General features: G+C 41.8%; 1 protein-coding gene across 2 annotated transcripts in view; it reads right to left on the bottom strand.

Moving 5' to 3' along the window:
* PLD1 (phospholipase D1) overlaps nt 1-25,166 on the bottom strand; it is a 264,330-nt gene that overhangs the window by 172,194 nt on the left and 66,970 nt on the right. The window contains exon 1 of one of the 2 annotated variants that reach the window (XM_072618470.1): nt 17,836-17,988. The exons of the other annotated variant lie outside the window; for it this stretch is intronic. The gene's annotated coding sequence lies outside the window, so the exon portion shown is untranslated. Of the gene's footprint in view, nt 1-17,835; nt 17,989-25,166 lie in introns of those variants that run through there. 2 annotated transcript variants of the gene reach the window in all.

Below are 25,166 nucleotides of genomic sequence, written 5' to 3'. Positions count from 1 at the left end.
GTGTCACTTCAGGCATATGACCCTTGGTAAATGATTTAACCTCCCAGTGCTCTAGACAACTTTCTAGTAATAGAAATTGCAGATGCATCAGCTTGCATTGACAGAGGGAATTTCCCCACCTGGGAGTTCCCTCTGCCAATGAAATTATGGGTCCAGTATCTACTGTAAATAAATGTCACTTTGAAAAGCCCACAACTGTTCTTTTTGTACTTGAACCATCTGTTGCACTATACAAACATAAGAATGAGAAATTTTCTAAATTTAGGATGCCACTTGGTAGAAGACAAGTGGATTCTTTTTTCTTTCAAACTGCTAATTTTGCTTGCTGACTTTGGTGCTTATATCACCTTTAGTTCTAAATAGAGCCCTCCCTCTTGTATGCAGAAAGCCAACCCTTGAAATAAAGAAGAAAGAAAAAAATTCTGTTCTGCAAAACTAACCCAGTCTGACAGCATAGCCGCATTCCACACCTAGGAGGAAGCAGTACAGAATCAAGAACACAGGCTCTAGAATCAGAGATTCTGAGTTCTGGGAGCTCCTTGAAAGCGGGGACAATTGTTTTGACTTCCTTTGTATCTCCAGCACTTTGCATAGTGCTGGCACGCAGTGAGTGCTTAATAAATGTTTATGGACTGACGTAGTAACCTTAAGCAATCACTTCATGCCTCTGAACTCAGTTTCCTCACCTGTAAAATGAACAAGTTGGACTAAGTGCCTTGGGAAGTGCCTCCCAGCTCTAAATCAAGGCTCCTCTGATCTCAGGATGACTTTTACAAAGAAGGGGAGGAAAGTGAAGGTTGTCTTCGCTTCTTCGGGGTCATGCTTGAGCACTGTAATGACATGACCTTAAATGAAGCTGATTCAAAAGACAGAAGTTGTTTAAAAACCATGAACTTCATAAGAGATACTGTCAAATCTTACTTCCTAGACTTTGATGGAATTTTACAGAAAATGTCTCTTGCAATCCTCCTTCCATTGGGAATGGCCAAATATATCTTGGGATCATTGATTACATGTTAGGAGGGACGCTGGGAGACACATCTAGTCCAACTCCTTTATTTCATGGATGAGGAAACTGAGGCTCAGATGAAGTAGAAGGTTTTGCTTAAGATCATACAGGAAGTGACAGAGATGGGTAAAACCACTGGCTCCAAACCCAGTGTCCTTTCCATTGTATCTTCCAGTGTATCTCTTACACAAATGAACTACATTAGTTAAAGAACATCACCACTGTAGGAGATCCACAGTGGCATGGTGGACAGGCATACTAGGTCATTCCTTGGCACAGTGTCTGTGGAGTTGACTTAGGAATCAATCAGCCTCCATAAATTTAGGATTCACAGGGCTGAGTTACTGAAATCTTTCTTACTATGCAGGAGTCAGCCCCTTATCAAAAGTCATTGAGTTTTAGTGGAACATTAACCCATTTTAGAGAACAAGGGAAACATTAAAAATCGATGGAGTATTGATTGAAGCCTGAGCTATTTCATTAAGAAAATACATTTAAAGTATAACCGTTTAACTGGAAAACAAAATGGTCTAAGTTTAGAGGTGAGGGATACGAGAAAAATATTTCCTTCCCAGAACACATGCCAGAGATAAGAATCAAAATCTAAATATTACTGAACAAAGTTCCCATTTTTTATATTCGTAGTTTCTAAAGAGTAGTGGGACCCTGTTGTTACACAATCGGGCAATGCCTCGCCAAAGAGCATGTTAATATCAGGCAGTAGAAACATCCTGTTTATCCTTAATCCTTGGTGTTGAATCAAAAAGATTTCACATCTTTGTTTCCAGTTATCCAGTCAGATCTTGGGTCTTTTGTGGATGCCATAAGCACATAAGGTGGAAATTCCTTTTCTGGGTTAGCTCAATTTCTTTCTCTTTTCTTTCAAAATCCCCCAGGTGAGTTCATCTCCCTAAGGCCCTCAAGTCCCCGACTTTTGTATATTTCATCCATACTTCCCCTTCTACTCTTTTGCCTTTTCCTAAGAACAATTGAAAGTGGAAAGAGTTTGTTTCTCAGTCTAAATCCTCCCAGGTAGGGGACCTGGCCATTCATTCAACCAAAACAGAAGCCACAGAGAAAACACTTAAATGTAAACTGTTGACTCACACCCGTCTAGAGCAGAGAAATAATCACTTGATCTGTGAGATTTACCGTAAGTTACATCCAATTGGGTTTTATAGCTCAGGAAGTGGGAGAAGTCTGGGCAAGTCTGTGGAAGAGGTTTTAAACTCATTCTCCCTGGCCCCAGAGGGAAGAGCTAGAATTAGTGCCTTACAAAGGGCAGAGAGATGAATGTAGGCTTGAAGTCAATTGCTACACCCCAGAGCTGTCCAAAGGGCAGAATTGACTGCAGGTTCTTCAAGCCTGGCCTAGATGCCCACTCAGTGGGCAGAGCACGTAGCTGTTTGAGGTAGGGCTTCCTCCAGAGCTCCAGTCCCCCAGCACCAACTTTTGAATTGGATGTCCTGTGAGCATCACAAATTCAAAATGTCCAAAACAGAACGTATTGTCCATCTTTCAGCCCCTGTTCTGCCCCAGTCTTCCACTTAGCCACCTTTGAAACTTCCCTCTTTCTTCCAAGATGCCACTGTCTTTCCAGTCACTGAGGCTGACATCCCTAGAGTCGTTCACGAATTCCTCCTTCTCCCTCACTCACCTCCACAATAAATCAGTTGCAGTCTCATCACTCCTACCTCCCCAACACCTCACACATTCATTCCTTTTTCTCCACCCACAGAGAATGTCTCCATAGTTCAGTCCCTTATCAACACCAATCTGTACTCATGGGACCCCTTTCTAAATGGTTCTCTGCCTCCAGTCCCTTCCTCCTGCAATCCATCCTCCAATCAGCTGCCAAAGGGATCTTCCCAAACCACAGGTCTCCCAGTCCCATTCTCTTGATAAACGGACTGCAGAGGCTCTCCCATCATCTCCAGGATTAAATAGAAACTCCTGCATTTAGCATTTAAGACTCTCCACAATATAGCTCCAGTCCACTTCCCCAGCCTTCTCATCTTCAAGCATGCAGTCAAATTGGCCTTCCTGCTGTTCTGCACAAATGACATTCCATCTCTTATTTCCTTGCCTTTGAACAGGCTATGTCTTGTGCCAAAACCAGACCATTCCTCAGCATCTCTTGTAATCCCAAGCTTCCTTCAAAGCTAAATTCAGAGGACATCTCCTATCTAAGGTCTTTTTTCATCCCCTCAATTGCTGAGACCTCAAAAAGAAAATGATGACAGTAATCAGTCAATTAGTCAGTTAAGAAGTTTATTAAGTACCTAATATGTGTCAAGATATTGTGATGGAGTTACAAAGAAAGCAAAAACATGGCACCTGCCTTCAAAGAGCAGGGATAGACTGATGGGGGGAAGGAATTTAGGGGTCAGGATCCATGAAATTGCCTTGTTATTATGTACATTCATATATAATATGTATGTACTCTGTATGTATATAATATGCATGTATGTATGTGTATATATACATGTGTGTATATATGCATACACACATTATCACCCCTTAGAGGTGGCAAAGATTTTTCATTTTCATCTTTGTATCCCCAGTGCCTGGAATATAAAAAGTACTCAATAAATGCTAGTTGATTGGTAGAGAGAGGGAATTCTCCTTCAGATCCAGAAATGAAGCACCTAAATTGCGAACCCTAACTCAAACCCTACCCCCACATTTTTGTGTTTATATATGTGTATATACACACATATTTATACATATATGTCTAACACTTTGAAAATCTCCAAGTGTTGTATGTTAGCTATCCCTGGTACAGGGAAAGGGACTGAATCTGTGATGGTATTATTCCAGAGAATTCTAGGGAGAGGAACAATCCTATCCCCAGGCAGGTTGGCATATTCTTTTCCCCCATTTGGTCTTAAAGACCCAGCCAGAGCTCTGAGACATTAGGGGACTTGCCCAACATCATACAGCCAGGATGAGTCATCGGTAGAACTTGAACTTAAGTCTTTCTAGTTTTGATGCCAGTTCTCTACCCACTATGACATGCTGCCCCTCTAGCTATTACTATGATATAATATAACCCTATAGATTCGAAATTCTAGGGTGGCAGGTATCAGCTCAGGAGAAGGAAAAGCTTTCTAACATTCCAAAAAGTAAGCTTCCTGCCCCAGAAAGCATTCAAGCAAGGGCTAGATGACCATCTTCCAGGAATTCTATGAAATATATCCCTTCTTTGAACAGGAAGTTGAATTACATGATCTCAGAGTACCTTCCAACTCTAAAAATTCTATTATTCTATAGCCAGCTGGGGTCCTCAAGGCCAGGGAAACTCAGTATCAAAAAAAAAAAGGCTTCCTGGGAAAATTTTATGCTTGAACTAATTTTGTTGTATCTAGTCTCTCCTGCTCTCGAATTCAACCTGTATAAGCTGCCATATTGGTATTTCTAAAGCTCAGATTTGTCCCTATCACTCCCCTCATCAAAAAACATATCATTCTCTATTGCCTATAGTACTGAATACAGACTTGGCACTCAAAATCTATTGCAATCTGGCTTCAGTTCACACATTGTTCTCTCTCTCTCTCTCTCTCTCTCTCTCTCTCTCTCTCTCTCTCTCTCTCTGTCTCTCTCTCTCTCTCTGGGTACCAGACAAACAGGACTTCTTGCTTTTTCCTTGTTCCCAACCTTTCCTCTCTTTATCCTGCCCCTGCAACCCTGCTTCTCAGTGTACCTACTCTATTCCTACTCTCCCCCTCCAGGAAAATATAACTTCATTAAGGGCAAGAGTTGTCATGCTTTTGTCTTGCATGCTCATTGTCAAAGATGTTATAGACCCCTGTGGAACAAGAGGATCAATCCATTCTATAGGAATCACCATGAAATTTTCTCTCTGCTTCCAGATAGAGAGCTGATGGACCCAGAGGGCACACTCGAGCATTTTTTTTTTGTGGGGGTGGGGAGAACCTGGCTAATATGGGAATTTGGTTTATTTCACTATAATATTTGCAACGACTTTTGCTGTTCTTTTCTCCATGAGGGATACAGGGAAGTAAGAGGGAAAGAATTCAGAAATGAAAATAAAGTAAAACTGAATTAAAAAAAAACAAATGCTTGGATAAAAGTAATTGGCCCATCCTAATCTGGTGGGGCAATCTTGTTAAGACTAGGCTACAAATGCACCACAAAATGATATTTTGCCAATTCACATTTAAGCATAAGGGGGAAGAAGAAATCAATTACTGACTTAAAACTCTACAGCTCTCCTATATGGAGAGAAAAATCTAGGAAATAGAATCCATTTATTAATTATTTACTATGTGATAGACGCTGGGCTAAACACTGGGCATCCAGGGGAAAAATGAAACAATCCCTACCCTCAGTCTCTTCCATTACACTGGAGAAATAGTACACACATATAAGTAAATACAAAATAAATGCAAGGAAAAATTATTATTTGGGGGTAATAGAAGCACTAGTAGATGGGAACAGGAAAAGTCACATGTAGGAGGGGACATTTGAGTTGAGCTTTGACAACAACCAAGGACAATCAGATAACAAGATGCTTTTGATGAAGAGCACAGCTACACTGGGGCACCCTCATAAGTTTGACCTCAAAGCAATCCTGGAAGTCCTACATCAGAGCATCCAGATGTTGCAACCAATTTTTGCATACGGGAGCACCATGATCCCCTTATGCCACAGGATCTGCCCTGGCTGGACCCCCAACTAAGTCCATCAGAGTGAATTCTGACAAAGTGTACCCGGTAAATCTCATTCACTGTCAACCCCTTAGTAACACCTAGATTCCTTTCCATCATTTTGTTTCCTTAGGCAACCACTGTTATGAAATGAAACTGTCATCCTTATTAAGAATGAAAAACTGCAATGTCTTTAGAAAAAGATGGAAAAAAAATAACCGTCGGCTGTATGTCTTTATCAGCGTTGATTTGATGGTTGTTGGATTTACTGTGAACTTTGTAATCTAACTTCACCAGGAACCCTCTATCTCCCTGAGCAAAGGTAGCCAGCAGGTAATCACCTATTACGATGTCTTCTTTGTTTCTTTTGCTATTTCATGCTAGTGCCTAGCAGGAAGTAATCTCTTTAGCTTTTTCATTCATTCAACCTGTACCTTTGTACACAGGATATTCTATGTGTCAAATGGACTACCTTTATTCCCCATACCCACTTCTGTCTGTTGAAATACCTCCCATTCTTTGAAGCTCAATTCTAGTGCTTACTTTTCCCTGAAGCCTTCCTTAAATTCGATCTGAAATACCATCTCTCCCTGCTTAAATATCTCATGGCACTTTGGAACTTTCCCTTGTACTTACCACACCCATTTATGTCGCATAGTTATTGATGCACATGATTTTCCTTCCTCTTGTTAAAATGCCAAGTTTTTAAAAGCCAGTTTACATCATTATCAGTTCTGGTAACTAGGATAAGTCTGTGCACGTATTTGGAACATATTTTAAATGCGTTGCCTCTGTAACTTCTTACTGTTGACAGAACATCTCTAAGGAACTAGAAGGAAGGCCACCTGCCTGATGAAACAGGTGACATCCCTGACTACATACAGTTGGCCCTAATCTCATGCTTCAGGAAGTTGTTGGAAAAAAAAACTTCAGGCAGTCTATATAGTAACAGCCTCATGCTAGCCAGAGGGGTCTGCGTAGCGTTCACTTTCACAGCCCATGGACAGCTGCTTCCAAGGGCACTTATGAAAAACAGATGTTACTGAAATGAGACTGCACACAGGATCAGAATGTTCCCATAACAATGATCATTCTAGGGAAGGGGTGATCCGTTCATGTTGGGAACAAGACTACATCTTCAGCATGTTTCCCAAAGGCCATTTGATCCTCAGATGAAAAGGTGCTGCTAGATTATGGCACTGCTAGATTATGACCAGGAAATTGTGATTCCATTCCATTGATAGAATCACAGATTTTAGAGCAGGAAAAGCTATCAGCAGTCATCTATTCCAACCTCCCACCCCCATTTTATAGACAAGGAAACTGAGGTAGAAAGAGATTAAGGGACTTTCCCAAGGCTACATGGATGTAAAGAGACCTATGGCTTCTGATTCAAAGTGTGATACTCTTGGCCTATACCTAAATGCTTTGTCACCACCAGTGGAATGTAAAATTCTTGAGGATAAGGACTATTGTACCTTTTTCTTTTTATAGCCACAGTGCTTAGAAAGAAAGAAAAACTGGGACATAATCAGAGGTTAGTAATACTTGTTGATTGCTTGACAATGCACAGCTTCATTATAATTCATTACTGATAAATATCTGAACTACCAAGAACTTTACCTGAAAATACAGAACTTCCCTTGAAACAAAGGAAATGAACAATTTTCAAAAAAAGAGATTAAAAATGTCAACAACCATATACAAATATTCCAAATCATGAATGACACAAAAAATTACAAATTAAAACATGACTGAAGTTTTATGTGATGTACATAAAATTCGGCAAGGTTTTTAAAAGATGGAAATAGTCCACACTGAAGGAGATGTGGGAAGACAGGCACACAGACTCAGTACTGACTCTACACTAGCCCAACCCTTCTGGAAAACAATTTGGTATCACACAATAAAAGTGATTAAGATGGCATATACTTTGACTTAGCATTACTACAACTTGGCATCTACTCTAACAAACAGGGAAAAAAGTGTGTGCATGCATGTGTGCATGTGTGTATACATACATATATACATACATATATACATACATGTATGTGTTTCTATCTCTCTATCTTTCTAGGCAACTAGGTGGCACAGTAGAGTGCCAGGCCTGGAGTTGGGAAGATCTAAGCTCAAATCCAGCCTCAGGTACATACTAACTATATAACCTTAGGCAAGTCACTTAACTCTGTTTCTCTCCTTTCCTTATTTGTAAAATGAGCTGGAGAGGAAAATGGCAAATCATTCCAGTACCTTTCCCAAGAAAACCCCAAATGGGGTCACAAAAAGTTAGACATTACCGAAAATGACCAAGCAACAATTATACATATTACACACATATTATATATGTATTTATACATGTATACACATACACATATTTATTTATACACACACATGCATATGGATATATATCTACATACATACATATATTGAAGTATTCACCATAGCACTTTTATAGAAGCAATAAATTGGAAACAAGATGGGAGTCCATCAACTGGGAAATGGCTGAACAAATTGTGGTTCACGATTTCCACTATAAATCACACCAGAAGATTTAAAGAAATTGTGGGTAAATGGAGGGATGGCTCATGGGATCTTCTTGGGGAGGAAAAGTCAAAAAGTTTCACCGGCAATAAGCCACCTGATTTAATGGGACTCGAAAGTATGATCATGATTAGCATAAGCAAACAGAACTCTACAAAGAGAATCAAAATGCAAGTGCCAAGAGATGGACACAAGAATGGACACATTCCATGATGAAACTAATGAGATTCTCCAGACATACACTTTGATGCTCAAGTGATACAAAGTTGGGAATGGAGGATAACTGTGCGAAATTGTGTTTGAGGCAGAGAGAGAGAGTATAGGCTTAAAACGTGTTCAGAAAAGTCTCCCCCTTGTTGTTATAGTCGTATCCTGGTGATATATTCTGAGTGCTTATAAGAAAAAAGTGCAGACTAGACAATGTCACTTGATTCATTTAGTTGTTACAGATTACATTGCAATTCCTTTGTTTTTACTTACTTTCATATGCACTATTTCTCCCTAGTAGAGGGTACCCGAGGGAAAGAAGAGTTTCGGTTTCGACTTTGAATTTCTAGAACCTAACATGGTACCTGGCACATAGAATGTATGGACAGGTATTGTGATTTTATTTATATAGGAACCTCCCAGATGAGTCAACCCCTTCTCCAGTGCTGGTTGGTACATTCTCCACAATTTCTACTCTTAAAGAGTTGCCTAGAGTACAAAGAAGTCAAGTAACTTGCTCAGAATCACAATGCCAATATGTATCAAAGGTAGGACTTGAATCCAGGTCTTCTTAGATTTGAAATCAGCTCTCTATCCCGCTTGGCAACACTGCCTGCCTTGGAAGAATCAATCACGGAGCATTTATTACATGGCTATTATATGCCAGGCACTCAGCAAGCCACTGGGGCTACGCCGACAAATATAAAAAAATCCCTGCCCTCAAGGTGTTTACGTTCTATAAGAGAAGATAGCATGTAAGACATGTACACATAGAATTATATGGCAGCTTGGTGACATACGAGATGGAAAGCTAAGCCTGGACTCAAGAAGACCTGAGTTTAAATCTGAACTCAGATACTTCCTAGCTGTGTGACCCCAGGCAAGTCACTTAACCTCTATCTGCCTGGGTTCCCCCATATGTAAAATGGGGATAATAACCTACCTCCCAAAGCTGTTGTGAGGATAGAATGTTATAACATTTGCATAGTGTTTTGCAAACCTTAAAGAGCTGTGTACATGCTAGTTAGCTATTATACTGTGGATAAGTTCACTTTCCTTGGGATGTATGCATTGATAATAAGGTTGATGTGTACGTTGCCAGAGCTAGCTCAGTGGTTGGGAGGCTCCAGAGGAAAGTGTAGGAGAGAAGAGGTATTAGACTGACTACCAAACTGAAGGTCTACAGAGCCATTGTGCTGACCTCGTTGTAGGCCTGTAAAATATGGGCAGTCTACCAGCACCATGCCAGGAAACTGAATCGCTTCCATTTGAATTGTCTTAGGAAGATTCTGAAGATCACCTGGCAGGATAAGGTACCCAGACACTGAGGTCCTTGCTCGAGCTGAACTGCCAAGCATTCAGACTATGCTTCAGAGAACATAACTCTGATGGACTGGCCATGTTGTTTGAATACAAAATGTACACTTGCCAAAAAGACTATTTCATGGAGAACTTGCATGGGGCAGGCAATCACATGGTGGTCAGAAGAAGTGATACAAGGACACTCTCAAGGTCTCTCTCAAGAACTTTGGATTTGATTTGCAATAAGGGAGACACTGGCATAGGACTGGTCAGCATGGTGTGCCCACGTAAGAAAGGGCACTGTGCTTTATGAGCAAAGCAGAATTGAGATAGCACAAAGGAAATGTAGGGTGCACAAATTTGGAGTATCCACCCCAAATGTTCACACAGACTATCTGCGTCTAATCTGTGGTAAAGCATTCTGAGCTTGTATTGATCTGATCAGCCAAAGTCGGGCACACTGAAACTTGACTTTATCATGGTGATGTCATTTTGGTCCTCTTTGAGAATGAAGGACAACAACCAACCAATGATGTGAATGCATAAAATATGTGCTAGATAAATATACAGTAATTTAGTGGGGAGGCACCAGAACCTAGGAGGATGAGGAAGGGTTCAATTTAAGAAGTAATGATTGAACTGAGTACTGAAGGAAATGAAAGACTCTGAGAAGGAGAGCAGAGGAGGGACAGCATTATAGGTGTAGAGGATGGACCAGGACAAAGGTTCTGAGTCTGGAGATGGATGGTTTTGGGTGAAGAACAGATTATACCATAAAATGTGTGTGGGAGAGTAATGTATAACAAAGCTAAAAGGGGAATTGAGGCCAGGCTATGAAAGGCTTTAAATGCCAAAACACAGGAACCTGTATTTGGTTGTGGAAGCAAGAGGGAGTCATTGAAGTTGTCAGCTGAGTGCAGGATAAAATGGACTGGGGGAAGATATGAGGCAGGAAGAACAATTAAGAAGCTGTAACAATAGTCCAGGAGAGAAATGATGAGGGTATGAGTTGTGGTGGTGGGATGGAAGAGATTTTGTAGAGGTTAACTCAAAAAGATTTGGCAACTGACTGAAGATGTGGGATGAGAGAGAATGAAGGGTTGGGGATGTCTGAGGGCACAACCAAGGTGACTGGAAGGATGGTGGTACCCTGGACAAAAATAAGGAGCTTGGTGTAATGCTAATGAGTTAAAGCTCTTCCCCACTCATTGATGAGCCTGCCCATTAAGGGAAGCTTGATTAGGGGAGGCCCACACTTTTTGTTAATTTTCTAATGAGGCACTGGTTCTCAAGGGTTGTGATGCCCTTTGACTCTGAAAAATGTATAAAAACTCTGAGGTGAGATTTTACTTTGAGACTTATTCGTTGCCAAGTGTTTGTTTGGCCAGATGAAACTCTGGGCAGTCGCTAAGGAGCCCCCTGGCTTTGAAAATCCAGATGTATGGTCAGACAGTTGATCTGTGATGTATGTATTGTTTACTGTCAGACAGTTGGAAGCCCTGTCTGTTGATTATTATTTCTTTGTATTTTCTGTGAAGTTCAGAGTGCTGACTTTTTCCTCTGAACTAAGTAATGATATATGTGCTTGATTAAAGTAATTGTTGACACCTATAAAGTTTCTTTCCTTTCAGAAAAGCAGATCTAAGAACCTATACAGCAGGCTTTCCTGTGTATACCAGGGTCCTTGCTTTTACACTTGGGAAGAGGGTGTTTTGCAGAAAAAGGTATTGAATTGTGACAAAGAGATTTTGCTCACCACTGGTAGAGGGATTATACAAAAGTGGAGAAAATCACCAGTCCATTCATTGATCAATTCTGCTAGGGAGACAACATTCAGATAATGCAGGTATAGCTAAAACAAATAAAAAGTAGCATTAGAGAGTAAAGCACTAGCAATGAGGAACCAGGAAGGGCCTCCTGAACAGGCTAGTGCTTGAGCTGAGTCTTGAGAAGCTGGTGATTCCAAGAGGTAGAGGTGAACAGGAAGAATACCCTAGCCCACACAAAGGTTCAGAAAGTGGAGATGTAAGTCCAAGGTGAGCAACAGCTAGAAAGCCACTTTGACTTGACCATGGAATTCAAGAAGAAAAATGCATATGTATGATAATAATGATATGATAATATAATATCATAATATAATATAATAATAATAATATGATAAATGCAATGTATGATAAAGCAGGAAAGGTAGTTTGAAGTTGGTGAGCAAAGAAGAGCTTTAAATATCAAGCAGGGGAATTTATATTTCGTCCCTAGTTAGTATGAGTGGCAAAGCCCACAGAGAGCTAAATATTGCTCTTCATCATGCCCCACTGTGTGCTGTGCCCTAGGCAAATGAACACATGACCTATGCTTAAATTTGCTTTGGGTAGGCGCTCCATAAATACTTGTGAATGCCTGAACAAGCCAACATTCCCCATAGAGCAAGAAAATATTATCAAGAAATCAGGCCAGGAGAAGGAAAATAGAAAGAACATGTATCTCCTGGGAGCAAGTTTTAAAAACAAGAAGGCAAAGAGGCCCCAGTAAAATGTTCCATGGTTATAAAAACTACCTCTTCTATGTTGTTACTACTAGTAACTATGTATAGGGCAGCCAGGTGTGTAGAGGCAAGCAGGTGGCATACTGTAAGGTAACCAGTAACAGTATGGGCTGTTGTTGATGAGGTTGCTGTCTAGTTGTTTTAACCATGTCCTGACTCTGCATGACCCCGTTCGAGGTTATCTTGGCAAAGATAAAGGAGTGTTTGCCATTTCCTTCTCCAGCTCATTTTACAGATGAGGAAACTGAGGCAAACAGGGTGAAGTGACTTGTACTGGGTCACATAGCTAAATAAGTCTTCTTGACTTGGGCTTGGCACTCTATCCACTGTACCACCTAGCTGTCCCATCAATATGGATTACTGATTTTCAAACTCATGTTTTCCCCACAGTTATAAAAGGGGGACTGGTGTGCCTGACTCATCACCAAGGCTCAAAAAGTCCTCTGAGATTTCTAAAATACCACTAAGTTTTCAGTGATCACAAATGAATAAGTTGGGTGATAATAGAATTCAGATACTAATAAGAATAACTGCCATTTAGAGATATAGATTGGCTCTATTATTTCTTTGGTGTAGAGAAATTTCAGGTGAAGGAAGTCTCTCTATCAGTTCAGATCTGATCCTTCTCTAAGAGAGAGGATTGTCACAAGCATTAAAAGGTTAAGTTACTTGCCTAGTCTAACACAGGTAGCAAGTGTTTTCCTAAAACCAAGGACAGCTCTCTACTCACTACACCACGCTTCCTTCTTTTTGTCACTTCCTGACATTTACATAGCATTTTAACATTCTGAAAGTGTCCTCCATTCTTCACCTCATTTTAACCCTATGAAGTAGGTATTACAGGTACTATTACCTCCATTTTTCCAGATGAGGCCATTGAGACTTGGAAAGATTAAGTGATTTCCCCACAAGTACATAATTAGTAAATGCCTAAGCCAGGATTTGGACCTGCATCTTTCTGACTCCAAAACTAAAATGCTTTCCACTATGACATGCAGGGCTCATTCTCAACAGGAAGTCCCATTTGAAAAGGAGGAATAAATTGAACACAAATGTTTTTCTAATTAAATTTAACAGTACAAAAGGTCAAGTTCTTAGGTGTCTGAATTAATCTCTAACAGCTTCAGTTTTTGTTACTCTAAGATGAATTCTAGTGGTTGGAGAACCATGAATACAAAGACCCCAGGATCATAGACTATTAGCTGGAAGGTATCTTAGAGATCATGCGCATTTCCTCTTCCTAGAGATGAAGTGTCTGTCCAAGGTTACACAGTAAGGTGTAAAGCTTCCATCTACCCTCTCCATCAATTGTTAGGTTCCTCCTCAGAACCTTCATTTGAGCCAATCTTGACCCTGCTCTTGATTCTCCATACATTCTACCTATGTCCCAGCAGCCATGTCACCCTGTACAATACCTCTGGCCCCTCCTTCCATTGGTGAATTCCTCCTCAAACCCTCTATTTGAAGAAATGTCTAAGCCAGACATATTCATAACTCTCTCAACTCTACCTAGGAATCTGCTGGTAAAATGTTTTAACAACCAACTCTCTCCTGGGGTGGATAGAAATGTATGCAGGATACACGTCTAATTTTAATTGCATTTTTCACATTTTCTCCATCACTTTCTTAAGTCCAGACAATCAACAAAAGATAATTCAAGCCCTACTTCATAGTGGTTTCCAATTTCCAAGGTGTAAATGTTACACTGGCAGTGAGCTAGATAATTTCTAGTTAATTAAAAAAAAAAGCTTATGTTCTACTGGGGGTAACAACAGGTACACATCTATGGAAAGACCACTCAAATTATATATTCAATTGAAGAAGCATCAATAGGACTTAGCAAGATGGTATTGTGGGAAAGGCTCTGACCTTGGGACCAAAAGTACTAGGTTTGACATTAATTAGCTGTGTGACCCTGGGAAAGTTTGGTTTAGCCCCTCTGACCCTTAGTTCTTTTATCAGAAAAATGGGGACAACCATTTTCTTCTATTTCTTCCACAAAGTTGTGAGTTGAGAAGAGCACTTTGTGTACTTTAAAACACAAAATAAATGTCAAGTATTAGCCTCATAAAAGAAGGAAAGCAAATCAGTGAAGAGTTAAATGGAACCAAAAGTCCTGGTTCTAGAGTTCTTCTCTTAGACCAGTCTATTGCTCAGTGAAAATAGTGTATGCTACTCTGACAAGGTGGTAGCTTTTCCCAGCTTTTTTTGCCACTAGCAGGGATGGAAATCTGAGCAGATAATAGAGTGCAATACATCCAAACCTCCATGTCCCAAATTCTGTTATATCATTCCTGTGTTGGATACTTAGTAAATCCAGGCAAGCTGTTTCTCCTCCTCAGTCTTTTCAATTCTACAACTGAAAAATTCAGATAATACCTGGTAGTACGCACCTCACAGGGTTATTGGGAGGATTACAGTAAAATATCTTCTCATCTTTAAAGAATTTTGAAATTTCTATTTTCTTTTTTTTTTAATTTTCATTATTTTTTTGATTTTTTCATTATTTTTCAGACAACAGTTAGAAGTAGCAAAAGAGACTAAATTCAGATGTGAGCACAGCTGGTCTGGCCTGAGAAAACCAATCAGGCCAACAAGCCAGAAAAAACATTCCCTGGTATTGACGCTGAACCTAGTTACTGATTTGTTACCTTGCTCCTCACATATACCTAGTACTGGATTTGGCAGGTACTCCATAAATACTAGTGAATGAGTCACCACTCCTGTTAGATTGAGAAAATGATCTAGAAAAGGAAAATTCATTCTCCTCATGTTTCAAGTTCTGCCAGTCTTAGTAACACAACAGATTCAAATCCAGATCTTGCTGACTCCACACTCAGCACTCTATCCACCATGGTATGATGATTTTTACTGTACTTTCATTTCATTTTTAAAGAAATTATGATTTGACAGAAAAAGTACCTAAGGAAAAACCCTAAAATTTGGTCATTTGGTATTTTCCCCATATCAATTTCCCACTACCACCATCACTAAGAGTTTAAATTGGATTTACGACCATCCACAAGAAAATTGTTAACATCCATCCAGCATTATGGAGCTATCTTCATGGCAAAGAGTTCTAAAGTCAGTAAAAACTGTGAGCTTTGCAAGGTTTTATCGGTCTCTTGAAGACATTACCAGTTCACTGATGAGGAAAACAGGAAACATCTTGGTACAACAATAAAGCGGGAAATTTTTGGAGTCAGAGAAGCTGAGCAAAATTAAATTCTTACTTGTGTAATCTTAAACAAGTCACCTGCTCTTTCTGGATCTCATTTTCCTTCTCTGTAAAATGAGGTGGCTGAACTAGCTGACCTGAAGTGTGTCCGGTCCACCTCCAAGTCAATGGGCTTCTTCCTTAATGGTATCTCGTGGCCATACCCAGGAAAGTTTTCCTCTAATTTGTTCCTCTAAAAGACTTCCTGAAAGTCTTTTCTCTAATTTATGGGTCACTGACTCTGCCATTAATAACACTGTAGGTAACAAAAGTGATGGCTCATATCTTGATGATTCCTGAAAGCCTAACAGAGTCCTTTGGAACATACCTCCAGAGATGGGAGCTGGGTTAACTGTTGCACAATTATATTTGAGGGAGGGGAAGTGTGACTCATTCTGGTCCTGAGTCCTTAATTGTCAGGCACCTGAGAAAATGGACAGTTCTGAAGCCTCAGGCATGGATGAGAACTGGTTTCCATGAAGTTTAGCAGATTCATTCCCAAGGTTTCTTTGGAAGAAGCTGATACCAAGCCAGCAAAGGCATTTAGAGGGAAGGAGAACCTAAATAAATAATGGGAGATGCTTTCCAATAACTCTGGAAGAAGCAATTAGCAAAACAAAAACTCAGTCATCAGTTTTTGCTTAAGTCTCAGTGAGTTGTAGCTACATCTAAAGTCTACCTGACATAACAACATTTAATCAATCAACAAACATTTATCAAGTCCTTACCAAATGCCAGGCACTGAGCTAAGAGCTGAGCATACAAAGTCCCTGTGCCTAAGAAGCTTCCATTCCCATGGGAGAAGCAACAAGTCATTTATTAGGCACAGTATGACATGAATAAAGTAGATGGAAGGTAAGTTCACAGTGGAAGGACCAGAGAAATTACATTTTTGTTAAAATTATGGCAGAGTTTAAATCATCTTCTAATTGACCTGCTATGTCTTTGTAATGCCTGGTCTGACTCTTGAAGTTTACAGATGAGGAAAAGTGACATGCCCAAGATTACACAGACAGTAAGCATGGGAGAAGGGGTGGGTGTAGAGTTTGAACCCAGGTCCTTTGAATCTCTTAGTGCAGTGTATTATACCATACTGGCCTAAGATCATTTTCCAAAGGAAATATCTATTTCTAGAAACATATATTAAGAAGTCCCAGAGACCAATACACTCTTTCTGCACTCTGACTGGTGTAATTTGTATTTCTTAATAGTATCTAAAACTTCTGAGAGTAGTTAGATAGCACAGTGGATAGAGACTCATCTATCTGAGTTCAAATCTGGCCTCAGACACTTACTAGCTGTGTGACCCTGGGCAAGTCACTTAATCCTGCTTACCTCAGTTTCCTCATTGTTAAAATGAGCTAGAGAAGGAAATGGCAAACCAGTTCAGTATCTTTGCCAAGAAAACCCCAAATGGGGTCACAAAGACTCAGGTGCGACTGAAATGATTGAACCTTCAGTCTGATAATTTGAGAGACAAGGAAAGAAAACTTTTTGGTCAGCAGAATCAACCTAGACTGCCACACTTGTTGCCACTCCAATATTTTTTTAAACTTTTTTCTGACAACCGGTGACAAGTAACAACCTTTCTGGGCCTCAGTTTCTCATTTGTAAAATAGACTACATGACCAGCAAGGTCCCTTCCACCTTTGCTTAAAGCAATTAAGCGAAACAAAACCAGTACAGCAACTGTATCTGATGGCATATTCGACATTCCACCCGCATAGACAGTCCCCCACCTCCTCCATCTAAAGGAGGGGTTACATTTCCTCACCTCTTTAAGGTCAAAGTTGGTCATGTTCCAAGACACCTGAACTGCCAGAGCCACCAAGCCAATGCCGGTGGTTCCCAGGACCATATACTAGGCCCAAGCAAGTCTCACACCCATACACTGACACACATCTGTCAAGCCCGCCCTGAGTCTGGGCGGGTGAGAATACAAGCAGCTGGCATGCCCAGTACTGACCATTACTTAATTCTCAAACCATACCGCCTGTGTCTGAGACACAGAAAGATCTGTAATACCTCCTGGAAAGTACAAAGAGAAGTAACCATGGCACTCGCTGTCCAGCGCCACAACTCCGGGCCACACACCCGTGGTCTCTGCTTCCAACCTGCCTGGAAAGTTTAGAGAGACGAGCCCATCTTGGGGGTAAAGAAATGGGATCAGAGTCTCCTGACAGTCGGGCCTAACTCACTACTACTAACTAACCCAATTTACGTTGGCTAGCAGAAAGAAATGGAGCAACAGTTTTCTTCCCCTATCTGCTAGCTGCTCATGCTTCGCCCTGTCCGTTAGTCCAGAAAGAAAACTTCAGCCAGAGTCCCAAACTTGGTTGTCACTAACCTGATGCCCCTGGGAAAGTAGTCGCGTCATATTGGCTTTTTAAGAAGCCTTTCCCCCAAGCCTTGACCTCCTAGGAAGCTGCCCCTGACAGCCGGCAGGAGACGGGAAAGCTCGCTCTCTCTTGCGCTGAGCCCCGCTTCCAGCACCGGGGCTGATTCCCTCGGCCTCAGGGAGCCACGGTCACGCCCACGGGGGCACTCTCGCCAATCGGCGGCAGCCTTGAACTTGAAACCCCTCCCCCCGCGTGTGAGCGGGGTGGGGGTTGGGGGAGGGGGCAGCGGAGCGGTGGGGGTTTAAAAAGCCCGATGCAGAACCAGCGAGCGCAGGATTCCTGGGGCTTTGTTTTTCTGTGGCCCACAGAGCTCTGCTGGTGCCAGGAAGAAGTCCGAAGCAAACCGTGGAACAAAGGGGGCTCTTATGGGCCCAGGGCCTGTCCTCCAGCCCTGTAGGAGAAGCACCAATTCATTTTAACAAGGGCCGCACAGTCTCCCCTCCATTGATGCCAAGAAATTCCTGAAGTTACAGAAGCCGGGCTCTGGGGCCGGGGAAGATGCCCAATTCCAGTGTGACCTAAGGGCTGCCTAGAGAGAGAGGGACGCAAACAAATATTCGAATCCTTGGCAACTTCCCCTTTTCTTTACATGGACAAGGTCCAAGTGCTTGTCTCCAAGTTGTGATTTTGCTAATCTCTAAAATGGAGGAGGAAAGCAACTTATCATCTATGTAGTTGCATGGTACACGGAGAAAGCCCTGGATCCAAACAAAGTGCCTTTGCACCCGGTAATGGCTGTACGTGTTTTAACCATCGACTGGGATGGGGGGTGTTTGCAGGACACATTTTAAAATTTAATCTGAATTAGTAACATTGTCTTCATCACTTTTAAGAAAGTGTAGAAATTACTAAAACAAAAAAATCAAGCCCTGACTCGTAGCATTTGCCCGTAAATGCTCACACTGAAAATTTAACCACCAGCTCCCGCAAGCCTGTACTAGCCGGCTCCAGCACACTCCTGCTTCGCATATATTGTTCCCAGCTTCTGGACTGAGTCAGCAGGGTGCTGTGCAAAGGGTACTGGTTACCCTTGATTTAAAACCTGGCGCCACCGCGTTTTACCTGTGTGACCTTGGGAAGATCACAAGCTTTCTCGGCTTGTCTTCCACTGTAAAATGAGGCGGTTGGACTAGGTGACACTTGACGTCGCTTCCTGCTGTAAACCCATAATCCTATATGTCTTTTCACCTCTCTGGCATTGTTTCCTCTTTTATAAAATTAGGCGATTGGATTTTGCCTCAGGCTCTAACATCTTATGATCTAGGAAGTCAGTTCCTTCTCATCTCTGCTTCCTGGCTTTCCTCAAAGGTCTCACCTCCCACCAGAGCATTTTCTATTCTCTGCCCCTCCATCAGTGGCACTCTCTACCTCTCAAAGATCACTTGTTTATACTTTGTATTGATTTAATCACTTCCAGATTGTATCCCCTAGCAGAATGGATACCACTTGAGGACAGGGATTGTTTGAGTTTTGTCTTTGTATCTCCCGCAAATTTATTTCCACTGTGCAATTTGCTTAAAGGTTGATTTGGCTGAATTAAATTTGGACTCAAAGGCCCTGGATTAGACTGCAAGCTCTGGTCCCTAGTACCTGGGCCTTAGTTTCCTCATTTATAAAATAAGAGGGTTGGACTAGTACTAAATGAATTCTCTGGTCCCTTCTGTCTGAAATCCTATGAACTCGCCTCAGAACTTGCTAGAGATTAGATCAACTGTGGAAGAAGATTTTGACAATTTTTTACATTAGTTTCCTCATCTACTAAATGGAACTCCATGGTACATGTTCATATATCCAAAATACTTGGAAGAAAAGATGCTTTTTTAAATGAAAGTTAATTCCATTTTCTCCCAAGGATGATATCCAAAGTCAGGGCAATGCCCACCTGGGCTCTTACAACTTGATTTTAAAACTTTCTTTGGCTAAGTGAGTTTGTCAGAACAGAAAATCAAAGCCTGAGAGATGGAAGGCAACTAAAAGATTATCTAAAGATAAAGACGCTGGCCCAGGAAAGAGAATTCATTTACCCCGGGGTCACACCCTGTAATGGCAAAGAGGATTGGAACTCAAGTTGCTTGACTCCAAAATACAATATTCCTCCCACTGGGTATTTTGATCAAGAAAAATGAGAGGATAAATTGCATCTTTCTCCCTCAAAGATCCAGGCACAGTGATGAATAAATACTTTCCAGCTCCCTTCTTGAGAGAGAAAAGTGTTTGCTTTATTTCAATATGTCCCCAGTGTCCAGGAAGCACTCCCTTCCTCACCTCCACCTCAAGGAATCCATGTCTCCCCAAGAGACTCTGCTTAGGTACCATCTCCTACTTAAGGCCTTTCTTGAGATCTCCAGTTTATAGTATTTCCCATCCCACCCTCTCCAACCTGCCCTAATGACCTTGGATATAGACTTTTTACTTAACTGCCTAAAGGAGGAAGAGCAGTTTAGCTCAAAAGCTCTTCAGTTACAGAATTGGGTTCAAACCCCACCTGTGATATTTATTGCCTATGTGACCCTGGGCAAATCATTTTAACCTCTCTGGACCTCAGTTTCCTCATCTGTAAAATGTGGGAGGGGGTGGACTAGAAGGTCTCTGAGGCTCCTTCCAGGTCTTGTGCTATGAGCTCATGATCTCTTCTTTTAAAAAAAAATTTTTATTTTTAATTTATGGAACAAAACAAGAATTTTCATAATACAGCATAATATAATGTTAAATTATATGATATAATGATTGCACATGAAATGACAAACCTATTATATACAAATTATCTCTATCTGTTCATGTTATGTCCCTCTCTCACAGTGTAACCTCCCTCTACCAAGTAGAATGTGAACTTCTTAGACCAGGGATCATTCTGATATGTCTTTCTATTCCCTGTGCCAAGAACAATTCCTGACACACTGTGTCATAGAAGGTGTGTCATTTTTATAATATACTATGTTTATAATAATAATAATTTTGCATTTATATTGGTTTAAGGTTTGCAAAGCACTTTATGCTATTTCATTTCATCCTCACTACACCCCTGGGAATTAGGTGCTATGATTATCCCCATTTTACAGATGAGGAAACTGAGGCTGACACTTCCCCAAAGTCACATAGCTAGTGAATATCTGAGGTAGGAGCTTGGGTATTCCTGACATCAAGTCCAATATTTCAACCTTTGCACTACTTAGATGTCTTACTGGATTAATAGATCATATTTAAAATATATTTAAAGCTGGAAAGGACTTTAGAAGTCATCTAGTCCAACTCTGTCATTTTACAGATGAGGAAACTTAAACCCAGAGAGGTTAAGTGATTCATCCATATCACTCAAGTAGTAGAGGCTGCATTTGAACCCAAGTACTTGGAGTAAAAATCAAGAGTTCTTTCCACCCTATCAGACTGCTTCTCTAGAACTTAAGAGAAATGAAAGTTCCATGGAAGACACACTTTTCTCCTCTGTTCTCCACACAGATGATCCAAGGCAAATGAACTTCATTCATCCTCCAACCATTTATTGGCTCCTACTCTGCACAGCTCAGAGTCTCCTGGGCTCTCTTATTTTTGGTAGCCCCATTCTATGCTTACTAAAGTTCATTATCTTGAGATCATTCTCCCTGAGGCCAAAATGTCACAAGGAGAGCATGAGTAAGTTGCTGCCAAGTAGATTTTCTTGTATTTCTTGTCAAATGGAAGTTACGCAAAGCCTGACAAATCCTTTCGACCTGTGTCTCGTCAGGGAGAAGAATCTGGGAACAGAACCTGCCTTTACCTGGCCCCAGGAAGCAAAGGTGAAATGGTTATCTCCTCCAAGGAAGGAGGAAATTGTCTTTAAGGGAGGTGGGGGGAAGAAATAAATTCCAGAATTTCAGGTGCTGGCTCGAAAAGGAGCCAGCACCGCCACCTGCTGGCCAAAGCTATCAAAGACCAGGACCTTGGCAAGGAAGTACAGTCTCAGATTCAGAGCTAAAAGGAACCTCAGGCGCTAGCTAATCTACTCCCTCCTCCCATTTTACAGATGAGGAAACTGAGGCTTAGCCTAAGTGATGCTTGTCCACGGTCACTCACAGGATCATAGAATTAGAGCTGAGAGGGAAGGAACCTCAGGGGCCATGAATCCACCCCCTTCTCCCATTTTACAGATGAAGAAACTAGGTGTAAGTGATGCTTGTCCACAGTCACTCACTGAGACCTCATAAGGCAGCTAGTCCAATTCCCTCATTTTCCTGATAAGCAAATTGAGAGCGATGGAAGGCATTTATTCACCATCGTGCCTGGATCTTTTAGGGAGAGCAATATATTCTATCACTTGTCTTGATCGGAATGACATGGTGGAAGAAGCCCATGTAATTCAGCCCCACCCCCTCCCATTTTACAGATGTGAGACTTGAGGTTTGGAAAGACTGAGTGCTGTGTCTAGATGGGGGGGTGTGGGGGCTGTATGGAAAGAAACAAGAAAAATGTGTTTATTTGGGGGGAGGGGTAGAGAATAAGGTGAAAGAGAACCATCCCGTGCTGCTCAGGATGTGAGTCTGGGGCACTTTACAACATGCTGCCTGAGGGTGGAACATTCCTCCAGGATATGAAAAGGCCTTGGCAAAGAAGGTAATTACATCCATAGACACCTCTTTCATGCGGCTCTGAACCGCCTGCTTAGATAAATATGGGGGATTTGCAAACTCAAGCTGACCTACCGCCAAATTATAATGCTCTCTTCTGTTTATCCAGGAAGCTTCTTCCAGAAAAATTCCTTTGGGGTCAAGAGAGTCCTTGCAATGGAAGAGATGTGTGGAGGTGGTCTGGTCCTGCCAGCTCCAAGCAGTCCTCCTACCTAAGTCTTCAAAGAGAGATGGTTATCTCAGCTTTCCAGAGAAGCAAATTCCTCCCTTCGCTGCTCATGCCAAGACTATCTATTGCTGAAGTTTTTAATCCTTTGCGTTTATGGGCTCATAGATTTACATCTGGTACCGACTTCAGGGGCCATAGGCTAGGTCATCCCTTTCATTTGACAGATTCAAAATTGAGACTCAGGGAGGTCATGAGGAGTGACAGGGCCAGGATTTGAACTCAGGTCCTCTGACTCCAAATTGAGTATGTGTTCCATGCTAGAGATATTCGTAAAAGGAAATGATCTTGTTGCCAAAGTGAGTGGTGTCTAATGTGACTTTCCTGATTTTTAGCCAAGCACAGCACAATTACTTTTGTAATTCTTTCTACCACCCTGGACATAGGATTCTCTAAGGAGCCCTCCTAGGAATGGCATCCTCTGATCTGTAGCTCCGTCATTTCTTGGGGATTTGCCCACTAGAATACTCTGGATCAGCCTTTCTCCCACAATCCTCAGCACCCTCTCAGACAAGTGTGAGGCCCCTGCATTTCTGGTTGGCATTTGGTGCTCCACCCACATCCCCAGGAAATCACTGGCTAGCCAGATATTTCCCCTCCCTCTGCCAAGAACAGGGAAGGGAAACAAAGAACTCTAAGCTTTTAGCACTGGGGGTGTTGTTATGTCTGGGGCACTCTAACTGCACCCCACCCCCTCCAGGTTGATGGGGTAGAATTTCAGACTGATTATGCATACAGACAAGGCTGTATAAGGAGAGACTACCCCAGTCCCATAAGGCTGCCCCACCCCACCCCACCTTTTTAGGGGGGCAGAGGAGAAAGTACTAAGCATAACTACAGTATTCAAGATGGAGATCACTGACCTAGCCAGCTCCCCTGGCTGCCTTCCCGAGGCTTATAAAAATAACAGGTGGTTTTTATGCATCACTTACAGAGTTCTCATCTGACCTCCACAATCAATTGATAAGTACTTATAAAGCACTTACCAGCGCCCAGCACTATGCTAGGTCCAGGAGACCAAAGGCAGGAGAAAGGAATAGTCCTCAAGCTCAGAGAATGCTACATTCTCTGGGCAACACCCAAGTATTTCAAATGCTACTTTGCAGGTGAGGAAACAGGGGCTCAGCAAACGTAACTGAGGCAAAGAGAGGTTAGTGTGGAAAGGGGAGAGTCAGAAGAAAGGCAGGATTAGACCTGACATCTTTGGCTGCAAAGGATCAAGAACATTGGTGGGGGTTGGAGACAGGGTGGCAAAGAGACAGATTTAGGCTTGATACAAGGGAAAAACTTGCTAGCAGAGCTATTCAAAAGTTAATGGGTTCCCTAAAGAATATTAAGTTCTGTCTGACTTCAGGCATTGATTGGGGGATAGATTATCTGATATGGATGATAGGACCATAGATTTAGTGTAATTTAGTCCAACTCATTCATTTTACATAGGGGGGAACTGAGGCCCAGAGCACGTAAGTGACTTGTCACAGCAACACAGGATCATAGCTGAGAGGAGAAAGGGACCCAGAGGGTCCAGCTCTGTTGTTTTACAAATGAGGAAATAGGGGCCCAAAGAGCAAGGACATACAAATGAAAAGCAGCAGAGCTGAAATTAAAACTGAATCCAGAACCAGGGCTCTTTCTACTGGGCCACACTATGTGCTGAGGTCCTCCCCACCTGGAAGATTCGGTTATTCTGTGATTTGCCTGCATTGTTCCTAGTAAGCATCAGTGGCAGAATTTGAACTCAGGTCTTTTCTAACTCCAAGGTCAGTACTCTTTCCCCGACACTATCTAAGCAATGCACCTAAGATCTTCCCAAGTCCAGCTTCCTTGGGATCTGAATGGAAGGCAGTCAATTATGTCACTGGCTCTGACAGCCAGTCAATTGCTTTTGGCTGTAAGGTTTATATTCTCCCACCTCCCAGACCTCCCTTCATTAAACAGCACAACTGCTCAAAGCCTGGGGCTATCCTTTGTTGAACTGACAATGTGTGCATGCCTCAGTTCCAGGACCACACTGCCAACCAGAAGGAATCTGAGAGGCCCAACACTGTATATATATGAAAAGACTGAGGCCCAGAAAGGTTCTGGTCAGAAAGCTTAAAAATGATAGGGCTAGGTCTTGAAACAGGTCTCCTGATGGCTGTTCTAAGAGCTGTTCTCACCATATTTCAAAAATCAGATCTTCAGATCTGTGATGTCATTCACTGATAGTTTAATCAGCGGGTCCAGGGTCACCCAGTCAATATGCATCAGGGGCAAGGCTTAAATTTTGGTCTTCTGACTTTGAGGCTAGCTCTCTATCCACCAGGCTACATTGTCTCGATTTTCCACCGTCTGTTGCCAGAAAAATAAAGTTTTCCCCATCACCTCAAAACTCTTACAGAGCACTCAGATGATAAACAAAGGCAAATTTGTTCATCATAGACACTTCAATTAGAGTTTATCCCTCCCTCTT

The sequence above is a fragment of the Notamacropus eugenii genome, chromosome 6, assembly GCF_028372415.1.
Source record: "Notamacropus eugenii isolate mMacEug1 chromosome 6, mMacEug1.pri_v2, whole genome shotgun sequence".
Lineage (NCBI taxonomy): Eukaryota > Metazoa > Chordata > Mammalia > Diprotodontia > Macropodidae > Notamacropus > Notamacropus eugenii.
Note: the sequence above shows the minus strand (reverse complement) of the source record. Positions and strands in the feature narration are given on the sequence as shown.